A 13,277-nucleotide genomic window follows, 5' to 3' on the forward strand; every position below is an offset into this window, starting at 1 on the left:
AAGCCACTGCTCTGATCTCTATTTTACCAAGTGGTTGATGATTAGTGGAGCAACCTAAGCTTTCTCCCTCTAGTCTCTAGTGGGAAATGTGACCTCTTTTGCTTAACGTACCACCCCTTGGATGGGCAAGAGATATCAACATCACACCATAGCAAATTAGTGGCCCCCCAACTTCTGAGCACTCCTGAGGATCCCCTGGTAAGCCTCATCACACATGTAATTTCTTCTTTCTTCCTATCTTCTCCACTGGACTGTGAGCTCCAAGAATATAGGGACTGTGTTTCTTCTCCCTGTAGCCCACGCCTGCTGCAAAATGTCTGACACATCGGCGGCACTCAGGGGCTAGTTACAGGGTTAAGGGCCCTTCACTGACTCTCGCATGAACAGCCCCACAAGAATATTTACTGGATAGAGATATTCTTCAGACAAGGTATTTGAGCTTGAAGAAAGGTTTTTAGGGTGGCAAATTTTGTGCTCTCTCCTGCAAGGCCATTTGCAAGGCCTGTGCCACATTTCTGGTTTTTGGATCTGTGATGTCAGTCCTTTCAACAATTGGCAGCCCTGTCCATGCTCACCACTCTTCAGGCAGTGTGATGACTAGAGACCCATTGTGGGATTTTGCACTTGGCCAAGAACAAGTTTAGACTCTAGGTAAGGAGGCAACAGCAACCCTGAAGTATTTCTGAGTCTTGTGGGATTCAGAAAGAACAGAAAAATAAAATGAAGCCATGCATTTAGCTTTAATCACTAATACTTTGATGTGATAGCTTTCTCTTACATTAACCAGGCCTATAGGATAGGATTTAAGACTAATTTGCTCCCATCCCTACCACTGGTAAAAGACTTCCTCCTTCTGCTCAGCCCTAAAGCACATGCCCACCTCAGCCAGGGCAACATCTTGGTTAATGGTTGGCCTAGAAGAAGTCCATGGTAACTTTGCTGTTCGGGCCCTGTCAGGATTTGCTAGACAAGGCAGATCTTCCCTGTATTTTTCTAATTGTCATTTCTGTGATGGAAGTGAAACTTATTTCAGAATAAATCTCATAACCTGCCCTTCTCTCTCTGCCACGTAGGTGGTCAGGAGTGGAGGGAGCAAAGCTACGAAATATTCCTGGGGCAGCAGGTGGGGTTTTTGCTGACTAACACGGTAAATGTCTTCAGCAAAACTGACACTAAGAAAATGTACTTTTTTGTTAACAACTCCATTCTAGATCTTTATAAATGGCATGTTTTTGTGTCAATTTAAAAAACTCGATGTTTCACAGTTCTCTGAGGAGACGTGTGTTGGATAAGCACTGTCTTACAGCATCGAGTGCTCTCTGAAGCCTGCCGTCAGAGGGACTTCGTATGAGAGCTCCCAGCCACCCGTTCAGCCTCCCGGCACTCCCCTGCGCCCTCTCCATGCTCTGGTCACACAGAAGAGGCCTTTCTTTTCCATGCCTTCCTTCCTTTACACAGATGGCTTCTCTGCATGGAATGCTCTCCCCTTTCTTACCCCATATCTGTCTGCCCAATTCTTTTTTTTTTTCCTCTTCGAAAATTAAAAAAAAAAAAATTAAATTGTAGTTGACATACAATACTATATTGGTTTCAGGTGTCCACATAGTGATTCAACATTTATAAACCATGCAAAGTGATCTGATTGCCATAGTCAGTCTGGTAATCCTGTTTGCCTAAAAGCTTTGCCTGCCTTAAATGCCGGTAGGTATGTTTCTGATGAGGGGTGTTTTCCAGTTTTGGAAGCGAAGATGGCTATCCTCAGTGATTCACAGGCCCACTCATCACTCTAATAGAACCCTAGGAATTCTGGAGGGTTTTTTCAGGTGACAGTTTGTGAGCATCCTCTAATTAACATCTAGGTTAACTAACATCTTCACACTGTTTTCCTTCTGGGTGCCTCCAAAGGCTAGTGTTGTGACAGAAAAGAGGATGATTCAGTCCAGACCTGATGGGAAGACAGGATATAAAATTCAAAAGCACTACTATGTGCGATGAAAAATAATGACAACCTATATCTAAATGGCACGAGCCTTGATAATTATCTGCTGCAGTATCTAGACTCCCAAGCTGAATGCATCCTTAGAATGTGAAACTTATTCTGAAAATTTAAACACTGAAAACGCTGGTGGGCTCATAAAAAGTGCATACTGCTAGTGCATGATGTTCTGAGCAATGTATTCACTTCTGCTAGTTCCATGTGCCAAAATGGCCACCTGCATCATAAAAACTGCAAACAAATTTTAAATAGTCCTGAACTCTAAGCTAGTCTCCATAGGACATTGATCAAAATGGTGTCTACCGATGTGACTTATGCTCTTTGCGGTGTCACTCATTAGGTCTGTAGCCATTTGCAGTTGGAACCAGGCAATCTCTTACTGTACAAATGGATGATAATGACTAACGTGACTTGTAGGGCTACTGTGAAGATTAATTAGATCACAGGTCCCCCTGTAAATGGCAAAGTTTAGTGTAAATATTAATATTGTTATTTTGATCACCCATTCCCTGCTGCCTACTCCAAAGCCAAGGACTTTGCAGTTTCACTTGACAAACTGAAACATTGTTCTTCTTAAAGTTATGTTGTAAATACTTGGTTAGTCCTGGATTATGACTGTAGGTGCCTGGGCTTGGTTGAAGACAGGTACTTGCTTTTAGGGAGATGTTGTGATTAGAATGTGGAAGAAGTTGGAAAGAGCAAATAGGTTCAAAGCACTGAGTTTTCCCACTGCGGTCTTCAGGCTGGTCTCTTTATTCACAGAATTGTGGGCTCATTGAATTGGAGGGGACCATACAGGTGAGTTAATCTAACTTTTCACACTTCAGAAATCCATGCCACAGCACTCCTTACAGATGTCATCTGGCTCTTGCTTGGACATCTTTAGGGTTGGGCGGGCTTGTCATCTCAACAGCTCCTTTCATCATTAGATATTTCTAGTTGGAACATCATTAGATATTTCTAGTTGGAGCCAAAGTCTACTTTCATTTACTTCCAATTGTTGGTCTTTATTCTCAACTCTGACAGAACACCCAGAAGGCTGCTCTTCTTGATATGGCAGGGCTTCCTGAAGAAATAATGCACAGCTAGCATCCTCTCCCAGGTCTTCCCTTCTCTGACCTGACCATCTGCTGGTCTCATAACTGTCCTTAGTTGATATGGTTTCCAGAACCACCTCACAATCCCGGTTCCCTCCTTTGGATGAGGAGCATGAGTGTTTATAATGTAATTACTGGGGTAATAATAAATTGTCAGGGAGAGCTAGGTCTTTGATGTTCTTAATAAGGTAAATATTGCTTTCAATGGTGCTCCCCTTCTCCGCACCCTTAACTGCCCCACACAACTACAAGAATTCAAAAAGGAGCCGAACAGTAACTCACCCCCAAGGATCCGAGTCTCCAAGGAACCAACAGTGACAGTGGTCTACAGGAGCAGCCTGAGACGGTTGGTTGTGCAGAGTGAATTCACTTGGTTTAGTTCCTACTGATCATCTCTTTATCCAGAGTTATGGAATTCTTCCCAGAGATTCTGTAGAAATGTTCGAGTGGCCGACAGAGTGGGAAGTTGAATGCAGTGATAAAGTGCACAGGCTGGCAGATCTAAAAATCAGACATGGCTCTGCCACTTCAGCAATTTGCATCACTTAGTCTGTGTTCTCGTGTGTAAAATGAGGATGATCATTCCTACCTCCCAAAGTTGAGGTGAGGGCTAAGCGCAGTGATATTTCCAAAACAGCCTGGCTCACAGTAGGTACTTTTGAGTACTCTCCAATGTCTGCTGTGTGTATGTAGCACATGGATTCTTTGTTGGGGTTTTGGCCCTCCTCCCTCCAAAGCAGTCCACAGAAAAGTGGAAAAGCGTTTGAGGCATTCTGGTGTGGTGATAAGAGCGCCCAGGAATCTAAAGCAAGGCGTGACAAAATTCTTTTTGTAAAGGGCCAGATGTAATTACTTTAAATTTATATTTAAATAGCCACATGTGTCTGGTGACTAACTTATTATTGAACACATAAGCTTGGACCAGGTGAATTAGAATTGAGACAGAGCTAAACCCAGTCTGTGGATTGAGAAGCAGACTAATAGGTAGTAGGGAAATGTTTTAAGTTTTCTAGTAGGAGAATGAATTTCAAGAACAGAGATAGGGAGAATACCAGGATGACCAGCAGCTGACACCCTTGTACAGGGAAATCAGGAATTTCAGCTTTGTAGGTCATGTAGTCTCTGTCACAGCTACTCAGCTCTGCTATTACAGTGCGAAAGCAGCAGCCAAAGATGGCACATAAACAAATGAGTATGGCTGCGTTATAATGAAGCTTGCTTTACAGAAGCAAGCAGAGTGCTGAATTTGACCCACAGGCCGTAGTTTGTCAACCCCTGGTCTTAAATCATTTTTCCTTCCTTCCTTGCTTCCTTCCTTTCTTTCCTCCTTTCTTTTATTGTTCTGAGAACACTTAACATGAAATCTACTCTCTTAACAAATTTTGAAGTGTTTTGAAGTATTGTTAACTATTATCACAATGTTGTACAGCAGATCTCTAGAATTTATTCATCTGGCATAACTGAAATTTTAAACCTGTTGAAAAGCAACTCCCTGTTTCCACTTCTCTCAGCCCCTGACAACCACCATTCTACTCATTGCTTCTATGAGTTTGACTGTTTTAAATTCTTCGTATAAGCAGAATCACGCAATATTTGTCTGTGTCTGGTTTATTTCACTTAACATAACATCCTCAAGGTTTATCCATATTGTCACATATAACAAGATTTCCTTCTTTTTTAAGGCTGAATAATTTCCCAGCATCTATATGTACCACTTCTTTATTCATCCACTGATGGACATTTAGGTTGTTTCCGCAGCTAGGCTTTGTGAATAATGCTGCAGGGAGTATGGGAGTCCAGATGTCTGTCTCTTTGAGGTCTTGATTTCAATGTTTTTGGATAAATACTCAGAAGTAGGTTTGCTAGATGATCTGACAGTTCTGTTATCTTTTTTTTTTGAGGAAACTCCATACTGTTTTCCATAGTGGCTGCACCAATGTAGATTTCCACCAACGATGGGAAAGTAAACTTCCACCAGCATCCTTGCCAACATTTGTTTTTTCGCTTGTTTGGTAATAGCCATCCTAACAAATATGAGAGGATTAGTGTCTTGTTTTCTGAAGTCAGCCCTGGGGAGCTGCTTCTGTTGCACTCTCTTTTCAAGAGCATCTCTCTTCTACCCTGAGGGCTTTAGGATCCTTTCTGGGTTCATGGAGAATGCAGCCCCCAAACCTGTCTAAACATTTGCTTCAAATATTTATAGCTCTTCGAGGGGTAAGAGCACCTCCATTCCACTATCCGAGAGAGAGAGACAGAGAGAGAGGACACACCTTTCAGAGGAGACCCACTGGAGAGTTCATTACCACTGGGGGCAAAGTTCCTATATCCTGTGTTGCCATTTACATCAGCTGTTGGTGTGCAAAGTGCCCTGTTCTGTGCCTCCCTGACACCCCACACACTTGCTTCATAGCATTTAGTTCAACTAGTTATTTGTGTGATGGTCAGTTTAATGTCTCCTTTCCTCCCTCTCCATGAAGGTAAGAGCACGTTCACAGCGCTGTCCATGGCCGCACCCCTAGCACCTAGCAGAGTGGCCGACACAAAGTTCACACTCAACAAATACCTGTTAAAGTTCAGCCCATTAACTTATCTACAAAACTTTTGCAGACCACATTTGCCAGCCTCCCCTTCCTAGCACTAGGGAAGAGTTTGACTTTCAACTGATAATAGACCCTAGGCTTGAAAAACAAGATGTGTAGTATAGATGTGGCCTTGACTGAAGGCCTGCAATTTCAGGTCTCAGCCGTTTTCTTGGTAACTTCGTTTCTGTTTATTTACACATTTGGCAGGGATTTCTTGGAGAGAGGTGACATTAATAATGTAAGGAACTGTTCCTTTGAAACTTGGGAATGGTGATTCTTTCAATATTTTCTTCCTTGTAGAAAGGAACTTTTAGAATTTTTGTACCTGCTATGCCTTTTTCTGATCCTTAGATTGGATTTTGTTAACTAAGTTGTGAAGGGCTTTTCCTTTTGTAAACATTAACCGAAGCAGCAGAAAGTTTAATGCTGAATCCTGTGTTCACAAACCAGTTGTGGAAGTGCAGTCACTTAAGCTGTCCCAGAGTGAACAGAGTTGGCTGACCTCCACAGGCAGGAGGGCAAAGTACTGGACACACAGGCTGTTGGGAGCGTTTCCAGGGCTTGGCCCAGGCTGCTCCCACCCCCAGGAAGGTAAAAAGCTCTGGGTTGGCCACAGGTTACCCAGCAGGCAGAAGTGAGGTAGGAAGAAGAGCGTGTGTGAATGGAAAGAGAGATTGATGATGTAGCTCATGACTTTGTCATTCTGGCCACCTCATGTTCTCAGTGGCTCTCAGTGCAGGGCAGATCCCAAGCTAGTGCCCCTTCTTCCCTACTACAGCTATACGGAAGGCCCAATTTAGTATCCCCTGGCCTTTGCTGCCATATTTGGCTGAATAGCTGGAGTCCTTGCCTTATCCTATGAATTCTTATAGGTTTGAATAGACGTTTGGTGTGGTTTCCTCATTTTCTCCCTTCCCGTTTTTTTGGGTGCTGTAGTGGGGTGAATAGTTGTCCCCCCAAAAGATAAGCCCAAGTCCTAACCCCTGGAAACTGTGAAGGTAGCCTTATTTGGAAAAAAGATCTTTGTAGCTAGCTGTAAGAGTCTTGAGATGAGTCAGGGTGGGTCCTAGATCCAATGGCAGGTGTCTTTATGAGAGGACACACAGACACAAAGGAAAAAGCTAGGTGAAGTCCGAGACAGGAATTAGAGTGATATAGATGCAAACCAAGGCATGCCGAAGATCGCACCTGGTGGAGGCAAGGAATGGATTCTCCTTCGGAGCCTCCAGAAGGCATCAATTTTGCCGACACCTTGATTTTGAACTTCTGGCCCTCCACAAGTATGAGAGAATAAATTTCTGTTGTCTTAAGTCACCCAGTTTGGGGTAATTTGCTATGGCAGCCCTAGGAAACTAGTGTAGTGGTGATGTGAATGTTGTTTGGGGGAAGTCTTTTGAGACCTGAGCAAGTTAACCCCACATTATTATCTTTCCAAGACTGTCGTCTAGGGTGATGCAGCCAGGGCTTGGAAGTATTGAGGAAAACAGTGCTGGGTCATGTGCTGTTAACTACTAGCCCTGGGGATTCTCCTCCCCTAAAGCCAGGGGCTGTTCATGGCAGATAACATCTCCCTTATCCTTATCAGCTGGGAAAATGAGAGGTTAACCGTGCAGCTTGGTGACCACCTGTCTGACTGTGGGTGGGCGGAAGAGCAGCTTAGTCATGGGACTTTCATGTGTCTCTTCTCTCTCCACTCCTGCTTTGCTTCTTAGCATATAAGCTAGAAAAGAACAGAGCCCCTGTCCACAGCAGATGCCCCCAGTTAGCGGATGAGATCGGGTGTGTTCAGGGCGGTATGGCTGTAGACAGATGCCCCCAGTTAGACTACAGAGGTGGTCCATTTTCTAAATGATGACATCTTCCCTAAAGGGCAGAGTCGAGCAACATTCAACATTAGAGAAAAGAAATCACTCCACCCTCACTATTCTTTGTTTTTTCCCTCTCCCAGGCACCAGCCCTTCCTCCTGACATCAGAGCAGTATGGCTGGAAGCGTAAAGGGGGTGAAGCAAAGAGCTGAGTAACAGGCACGTGCACGTGAGACACTCTGGGGCACCATTTAGGGGCCAAGGTAAGGATGGCTCACCGTGGCTTGTTTGACTTCCATCAGTTAAAAATATTGAGTTGGATGTTCATTTTGGTGTTGATGTGTAAGAATCTTCACTTGTCCTATTGACTGAAAAAACAAACAAACAACCCACAATTGTCTCATTTAACAATAAAGAGAGAGATTTTTTGGCAGTTTCTAAATGGCCCAGTGCTATAGCTTCAATTAAGACATTTCTGTTAAGACATGTATGCGTGCCATTTATAGTTGCTTTCATGTCCTTTGTTTCATGTGAGTCTCCCAATAGCCCAGGAGAGCAAGTCTTTTTGTCGCATTTTAAAATGAGGAAACAGTTTTGTGAGGCTAAGAGGATATGGATGGACGGCGGGGAAATACAGGGAATTCCAGGCTTGGGGAGAAGTGCGGGTTGGGGAATGAATGCGAAGGAATCTGGAACAGTGAAGAACTCATGGCTGGAGAGCCCTGTCATTTGAAGAGGTTCCTGGAGTGGCTGATCAGGAATGTTAACCAAATGGGAAGAAAATGAGGGAAGCCTGTGATGTGTAAGCAGCTGGTCCCTCCTGGAGTCTGAACGTTCAGTAAGAGATGGATTTTGATGAAACCGTGTCTCTTCACCCTAATGACTGCCCACTGTAATGATGCTTCATGATAATCCAACTAATGAACTGTCCTCTACAGTCAAAACTGGAAGCTGCTATGGTAGCGAGTGCTGAATCATGGGCCTGGCTGTTAAATGGGGTCCCCCTATCCAAGGCAGTGTTTGGGGGAACTTGGCTCTCTCAGGCACCAGGAGGCCTGGGCTGGTGGATGTGACCGTTGGGTTGTTACCCGGCTGTGGTGAGCTCTGAGAGGAGGAAGTTGGCACTTCCAGAATCCCCGGCGGGAGACCAGTCCTCAGCAGGTCTGACACATCACATTTGCTTTTTGATGTGCACACATAAAATGAATCTCCCCAACGACCCTCTCCCCAGAGCCTCATCAGTTAGAACTGCTTTTGTCATTCGCCTTCTTTTGTTGACCAGCTTGGAAATTAGTTAGAAGGGAAAAGAAAGGGAGGTTGTCTTTGTGGGTCATGGCCCCGGAGAGCTGGCTGCTAATGAAGGAGCAGTGAATGGTACAATTGTGCTGCTGTTGATATAGTTTTTATTTTAATTTGCATCCGTACCAGGCTCGGATCCTAAGAGTCATTCGACCATGTTTGGAGCTTTTATCTGCTCTCATAGAGCCAGACCTGCCAGCTTATCATTTGCCTCAAGGAAATTAATGTGGGTCCCCCCCTCCCTTCACTTTTATCATGTGCTATTGAATTGTTTATACATCATGGAGAGAAAGAAAGGCTGTACAGAACTGCAGAAGAAGGTTTCTTTCCTCATGTCCAGGGATCATCTGAGACGTAGTCTTCTCTGTTAAAAGGCTTCTAGAGCCAAGGACTCAGGGAGCAAGGCCTGGATTGAGGGGAGGGGATGGAGGGCGAGGGATGGAGTCCTGGCGTCAAGGAGCAGAACTGAATCTCTTAAAGTAAGGGGAGAAATTGTACTCCACTTCCCCTTGGATGTATATTCCTCACTCTTCTATTACTTTTCCTGAACCTAGCAGCCAAATGTGACTCAAGAACCAACCCAGCTCACTATTCCCTTTTTAAATAAATTGTAACTCCTGTATGTGGCATTTAAGACTCCACTTAACTAAGTGCCTTTTAGTTCCTGCTGCTGGCTAATGAGAAATTTCAGTTCCAGCACGTCAGCTTTCTGGGCCTGTGGTTCTCCTCACTGTGAGCTTACCTCCGCTCCAGGCTACTGCTCAGGCCATGACCCCAGCTGGAATGCCCCTCCTGCCTGTCCAGTTCACCTTGCCTTCGGGTCTCAGGCAAGCCCTCGTTTATGGAGCCTTCCCTGGGCACTCCTCACACAGTTAAGGTCCTGGCTACTCAAAATGGGTCCCAGACCAGCAGCAGTGGCCTCCTCGCAGGACATGCGAGAGATGCAGAAGCTTGCGCCCCTTCCCAGAACTACTGAATGAAAACCTGCATTTGAACAAGACCCCTGGGTGTTTGTGTGCACAGTCAAGTTTGGGAAGCTCTGTTCCAGACACCTATGACTTTTTTCAGCTGGTCCTCCCCACCTAGTGATCGAGTTATCCCCAGTTGTCTTCATGTGCGTGCATCTTCTCTCTCTAGTGTGAGTATTAACACCTAAAGACAAGGACGGGGGACTTAGGTTGACACATGGTATCTTACAGCTCTAGGATAACACTGAGCAAACAGCTCTTCACATCTATACTTGGAATGGTGTATAAGCTGCCTGGAGAGCCCCCTTCTGTGATTCTGAAAGTCTTGGGCCCTCTGGGGCTGTGGGTCAGAGAAGGGCTCTGGAGAGTCCAGATTATAACCCGGAACTTTGTGTGGGTTCCCATCCCAGCTCCCTGTCCTCTTCCTCTGTTTAAGCTTGGAAGGAACATTCTCTTTGCACGTTTATATGCTTTAAGAAAACACTTTCTAATGTCCCCTTCGCATCTGGAAGCAAACTCCACTGTGTGTAGGAGGTCAGCTCAGGTAGGAAGTGGGGCTGCCCTAAGCTAAGGAGGCCACCCGAGAGCTACGAGAGCTATGAGGGGTGCACATCAGCCTCTGGCAGCCTGGGAGAGCCTTGAGCGAAGCAGTCTTGGACCTCACACAGCTCTCTTTCAAGTGCGGAGTGTGCCCTCCCATCCCCTCAGCTCCTGACAAGAAGCGGTCAGAAGGGGTGGGAGGAATGGGATGTGCTGGTGGCAGGACAAACAGGGCCTTCGCCAAACTTGTGGTTGTGGGGTCCCCTTGGGGGTTGCCCAGTAAAGGCTGCCTTAAGGATAATGAGAGCTATTTATGGTTCTGCCACTGACCAGCTCAGGGACCCTGATTAAGTTACCCTTCTCAGGGTCTCAGAGTCCCCATCCGTAAAATGAAAAAAATGACAACCTCGAAGGTCCCTTTTAGCCTCGTGAGGAACAGTGATTCTAACTGCATTAAATTGAGTGCTAGTGCTGGGCAGCGTCCTGCAGAAGTAGGAGGTTACAAGAAACATACACAACACATTCCTTGTCTGTATTAATGAAAAGTGAATTTATAGCTCACTGTATCGATCAACACTTTTATAAGTTTTGTTTTTTTTTTACTTTTGAAAGTAAAAAATGACAGAGAAAGAAAAATCTTAAAAAAAAAAATGTGTGTGAAACTAACCCTTAAAGTGATCATTATATTCTTAATTTTTTATTTAACTTCAAAACACACACAAAGGTAGAAAGCACAGTGTAATGAATTCCTGTATCTCCATCACCGGCTTCAACAATTAACATAATGCCATTCTGATTTCATCTGTTCTTCCTGCCTCCACTTTGGTTTTTTGGTGGTTTTTAAAACAAATTCCTGATGTCAGATCATGCCACTCATAAATACTTGAGTAGGTATCTCTAACAGATAAAGACTTTTAACAAAATAATACCATTATCACACCTGACACATGTAATAAATAATGTGTTCAACTTTCCTGATCGACTTTAAAAATATCTTTTTACCAGCGGTTTGTTTGAATCAGTAGAAGAATATCTGGAGCTTTAAAAAGTCTTTTAAAAAATACTTAAAAAAAATATCCTGGTTGTGGCCCGTGAGCATGCTGCCTGAAGGTCATTTCCTAGGCCTGCCTCATTCTGTGCAGGGCTCACTGGCTTGTGGGCAGTCGGAGGATGTGGAGCCAGAGGCCACACGGGTCTTCCCGGGAGAGGCCAGCGCAGAAACCCTGAGGCCACGAGAAACCGAGGAGGGGGCACTGGTGTCTGGGGTGCTCTAGTTTCCTAAGGAAATGCTTTGGAAATTCAGGCATCACTGGGCTTTTACTCCATGAAAGCAGTGTGGGATGTGCCCTTCACTTCTGGTTTCTGCACCGGCTTCTCAGCTGCCCCTTGTGCAGGAATACGGCTCCAAGTACTTTTGCAGTCAAACTGTAAGAGGAAGCAGCTGGGTCATCTAGAGCCCAGGATTGCTAAAACTGTCCTTAGGGACTAGCAGAGGCCATTGGGGGCCAGGTGGCAGGGCCAGGAGGCGGGGCCAGGTGGAGCTCATACATTTGGATGCAAGAAGCCTACTGTTCTGTGGCCCTTTGAGGGGAAGGTTGTGGTAGAATGGAGTGCGGTGGGTCGTGTGAATTGGGTACGTGGGGGAGAGGAGGTCAAGTAGTTGGCAAGGTTAAAACCTGCAGGACTGAAGGACATCCCTGGTCAATCTATGTACAATCCTGCATGTACATGGCATATGCATTTATAATTTCTATCTCTGTTATTCCCATAAAAGATCAAGGTGGCTTGCACTGAAGGTAAGAGGTACATCTGTTACTAGAATAGGCTAATGACTTGGCACATAAGGCTGTCCTTTGCATACACTCACCAGTCTTTTATCTATAAGAGCCTTTATTAAAGAATCTGCAAATTTAATGCATACTTTCTATTTTAAGCCATATAATGCCTCAAATTAGAGTAAAGATCACAATAAATGTGAACACCAAGTACAAGTTTAAAAAGTGTGCTACTGCTTAGCTATTATAAGCTTTGTTATCTAAACACTTTTCTTTTTAAATAATTTACTGTGAACTATTTCAAAATGCAAAAGTTATTATATTATTCTTTCTACCTTTGTAGAAACAATAAGATGATGAATACTGTTGTACCCATTACCCAGCTGAAGAATTTGTTTACTCTCAGTATAAATCGAAGCCTCTTAAATGGCCCTTATCCATTCCTTCTTCCCCAATAGGTGTTTATCTCTCTCTTACATGTCTTTATTCTTATTTATATTAAACATAATATATAGTAATATTAAATGATAATAAATATTAGTACATATAGATAGCAACTATTTGCATGTTTTGAAACTTGCTAAAAATACCTTCATACACTATATAGGGAAGTAAACACTTAATTTTCTTTATACAGTGAAGACAAATAAGGGGCCTAGGACTTTTGTGTGGCTTCTGGACATCTCTGTTCTAACATACTATGCAGAAGAATGCATTAATTACCTTCCTAATACCTCCCACCATGGCTCTTGTTTGTCTCCGTTCTGACTGACCTATTCTAGTCTTTGCAAAAATATATCCCTTCTTAGTGGCTCTGGAACCAGCCAGACTTGGACTGAAACCTTTCTGTGTCACAGCTCTGTGACCTCAGGCAAATTACTTGACCTCTCTGAGGCTCAGTTTTCTCATTTGTAAAATAAATAATGTTAGTCCTTCTAAAACAGATAGCATTAGTACTCACCTCAGAGTTGTGAAGCTTAAAGAAGACAATGCATGTTAGGGGCTTAGCTCTGGACCTGCCGGACAGTAGGAATTCCACAAATCAAGATTTCTGGAGGACTATGTCCTTCTGCCTTATTCCTTTATTTTAGCAATCTGATAGCTTTGAAGGAATTGGGTCCTTTCAAATTATCCCCTTCTCTCCCTCCCCTCCAATGATCTAGAACTGCCAAATAAAAGCATAAGGTCTAAACAAGTCTGAATAGTTCTCTTCT

The 13,277-nt window shown here is 44.0% G+C and overlaps 1 protein-coding gene across 1 annotated transcript in view; it reads left to right on the forward strand.

The window, feature by feature from the left end:
- CLHC1 (clathrin heavy chain linker domain containing 1) overlaps positions 1-7,712 on the forward strand; it is a 46,126-nt gene extending 38,414 nt beyond the window's left edge. The window contains exon 10 of the transcript XR_003045636.1: positions 7,624-7,712. The gene's annotated coding sequence lies outside the window, so the exon portion shown is untranslated. The remainder of the gene's footprint in view (positions 1-7,623) is intronic.
- Positions 7,713-13,277: the final 5,565 nt, after the last annotated feature.

This window comes from Pteropus alecto, unplaced genomic scaffold, assembly GCF_000325575.1.
Source record: "Pteropus alecto unplaced genomic scaffold, ASM32557v1 scaffold131, whole genome shotgun sequence".
In the NCBI taxonomy this organism is placed as follows: Eukaryota; Metazoa; Chordata; class Mammalia; order Chiroptera; family Pteropodidae; genus Pteropus; species Pteropus alecto.